Genomic DNA, 3,608 nt, shown 5'->3' with positions numbered 1-3,608 from the left:
GAGGCTGAGACAGGACTATCACTATGAGTCTGAGCTAAGTAAGGGTCCAAGCTTGTATAGCGAGACCCTGTACCAAATAAATAGCTCAGCGGATTAAAGCACCTGCAAGCAGGCGCATGAGCTGGGATGGGAGGGGTGGAAAGGGTGGGGGTGGCCGGATCTATGGGCCTGTCCTGCTGGCCCCGCCCCACTGGCCCTGCCCCCGGGGCTTGCTGAGATGGCAACTGAAACTGGGCATGGTGGTGTGCGCCTGTAATCCCAGCACTTGGGAGGCTGTAAACAGGATAAGGACTATGAGTCCGATCTAGTAGTGAGACCTAAACATCCTGTAGACCCTTTCCTAAAAATACTAATAAATAAATAAATAAATAAACAAACAAATCTTTCACAACTAGCTCCCCCCCCAAAAAAAAAAAGAATGGCTATCTTTAAGAAATCAAGGCTGGAGAGACCAGGGATATAGCTCAGCAGCACAGTATCTGCCTGGCAAGCACAAAGCCCTGGGTTCAATTCTCTGTTCCCAAAAAAACCCCTGCAAATAAATCAAGGCTGGGCAAGGTGGTATATCCCTGTAATCCCAGAACTTTGAGGCTGAGGCAAGAAAAAATCACCATGAGTTCAAGGCCAGCCTGAACTACACAGTGAGAATTTGTCTCAAAATAAATAAATAAACAAATAAACATTCTGAAAAAGCTGCAGAGAGAAAGGAGAATCCTTCATTGACAATGTAAACTGGTCCAACCACTATGGAAATGAGTGTGAAGGTATCTCAAAAAAAATAAAACTTGGGCTGGGGAGATAGCTCAGCAGAATAAGTGCTTGCCTGGCAAGCGCAAGGTCCTGAGATCAATCCCCAGTACTGTAAAATAAATAAATAAATACTTCAAATTCCAGCTCAGTTTCCCTTTAGGTATTGTTCTAAAAATAAATAAATAAATAAATAAATAAAGACATCCTATTGCAGTGGTACATATGTATCCACGTTTATAACAGCACACTTCATAATAGTCAAATCTCTGAGACAGCCTCTGTGTCTATCAACAGGTGAATGGATAAAGGAAATGTGATAAAGTAGGATAAACTTGAGTCATTTGTAGGAAAATTTGTGCTCCTTGAGACCACAAAGCTAAGTGAAAAAACTTAGACACAAAACCTTAAATATCACATGATTTCTCTACAATGAGAAACCCAATATATAGATGTTGCAGGCAGCCAAATTAGATAGAAATATTACAGGCAGTCAGACAGGGCCAGGCCCGCGAAGGGGATAACACAGAAGACAAAATACCTCACAACTGTGGGAGGGACGGATGCTCCTGCTGTGAGCCAGACCTAAAGACCAAAGATCAAACAAATGCTAACCTCCCTAAAAATTAGCATCCAGGATTGATCTTCACCCTGAGAAAGCCAGGAAAAATCATTATCTGACAGCTACCAGATAAAGTCCTGCTTTACATTCATGCCCCCTTGTTGTGACTCCCTTCCCCATTTGGTCCTAGACTTAATCAATTTTACCTAAGCAATGGTGTTTTTAATCTCATGGGTTGACTCAGGCCCTTGCGCTTGCCAGGCAAGCTTTCTTCCAGACCCCAGACCATAGTTTTGTCACACCCCACATCCACCTAAGTGAGTTCTCATTTTCTCTACCTTAGCCCCACATGGTTTTACACTATAAAAGTCCCTGGAAGAGATAGCTTCTCAGGGACAATCCACTCGAGAGAGGACAGGAGCTTTCCTTCCCTCAATAAATATATTCTGCTCATAATCTCCATTTGTTCCTAAAATTCATTCTCTGATTTTAGAGAACATGAACTCATCCAGGTCAGGTTGGGAGTTTCACTTCCCCTATATCATTTGGAGGTCCCTATATCAGTTTTTCTCCCTGTATCATAAATAAAGTACAAAATAGGGGCCAGGGAGATGGCTCAGTGGAATAAGCGTTTCTCTGGCAAGCACAAGGGCCTGAGTTCAATCCCCAGTTCCGCCAAAAAAAATGAATGAATAAATAAAGTACAAAGTAAAAGGCAGACAGTAGAAAAAAAAAAGAGAGAGAGAGAGAAAGTTATTGTAATTCAACATGGCCTAAGTATCTAAAAATACACTTTACTGATTTTCTTTAGCCTAACAGTGGGGCCTGCCCTGTAGCTCAGTTCTTTAAGTGGCTGCTTCAACAAAGCAGTCAGGCTCAGGTTGCTTGGGTTTGATCCCCACAACACAAGACAGCCAGTCATGCCTTGAAGGCAAAAAAAAAAAAAAAAACACTTCTAGCCTAACAGAAAAATAAATGATTTAATAACACATCACAATCTTGAGTCATGTGGGGAAAGGCTTCCATGGTTGAGGAAGTCTGGAAAACATCAAGTTAACCTCGAATGGTTGCCCTGGATTGCCATGTTCAGGTAGCTTAGAGCCTTCCAGACAGGAGGGCACTCAGCCTTCCCCACCTGGGTGGCTGTCCAGTCTGCTCCAGAGGGAGGTGGTACGTGGGCAGAGCCAGGGATCGCTGATCTGACCAGCTGCTGCCACCGGAAAATGGGCTCCTTTTTCCCAAAATGAAATAGAAGATGCACTCAGAGCCTCAAGAACTCCAGCTCTGCATCCTCTCCCCACAGCACTGAGCTGAGCCGCTGCATCTCTGAGACTTCTGCTTGAGCCTGGAGAGAGGTCACCTTTTGGATCAGAGTGGCAGGGATGTCATTGTCAACTTGGAAATATGGCTTACTCTGCCTGCTCCTTCCGCACCTGCCAGACCCAGGCGGCAGGGCCAGGACAGCCAGCTGCAGCAGTGTCTCACTGTCACCTTTACAGTACACCCTCTCCTCCAGGGTGTCCTTAGGAAGCTGCAGGTAGGACTGATGACTAGTCAAGCTGTGCCAGAGCAACCCACAGGGACTGACAAAGAACTTGATCTGCACAGAGGGTGACGGTCACTATGACATCTTCAGGGGCTGCTCCCTCCATCCTTCAGGGGCTATTTTACACAATCTGGTTTCAACGTCTAGGAAAAAGAACTCTGCATTTTGTGGAGATTTCAGTCCATACTCAGCTGGCTCCAAGGCAGAGTGGCACATGGCAGAGGGCAGCAGTTCATGGCAGCAGAAAACTGAAAAGGCAGGAGCAAAAGAAGGGGAGCAGGGCTGGGGAGACAGCTCTGCGGTCTGCAGTCAATATCTATACCTATATATAGATATATATCTGCCCATCTGGTAAGTGCAAGGTCCCGGGTCTCTACTGTGTAGTGAGATCTTGTACCAAATACATAAATTTAAAAAAATGTTAAAAAGGGAGAAGCAGTGGTGCTGTACTTCGATTAAATATAATTGTTTTATATGTCTTTTGGACTGTTTATCTGGCTATTAATCTGGCTTTATGATAATTAACTTGATAAATACTTACAAAAAATAAATTTTATCCTGGCAAAAATAAACTTTTTAAAGGCAGTGGATGTGCTGGTGAGATGGCTCAGTGGTCTAAAGCACCTACTTAGAACAAGCTTAGCAAAGCACAGGGACCGCAGTTCAATCCCCCAGCACCACATGCCAGCCAGCCCTGCCCCCTGGGGGGCTGAGCTGGCTACACACACACACACACACACACACACACACACA

This window comes from Octodon degus, unplaced genomic scaffold (genome assembly GCF_000260255.1).
Source record: "Octodon degus isolate 3935 unplaced genomic scaffold, OctDeg1.0 scaffold00002, whole genome shotgun sequence".
Classification (NCBI taxonomy): Eukaryota; Metazoa; Chordata; class Mammalia; order Rodentia; family Octodontidae; genus Octodon; species Octodon degus.
This window is presented reverse-complemented; position numbering follows the sequence as displayed.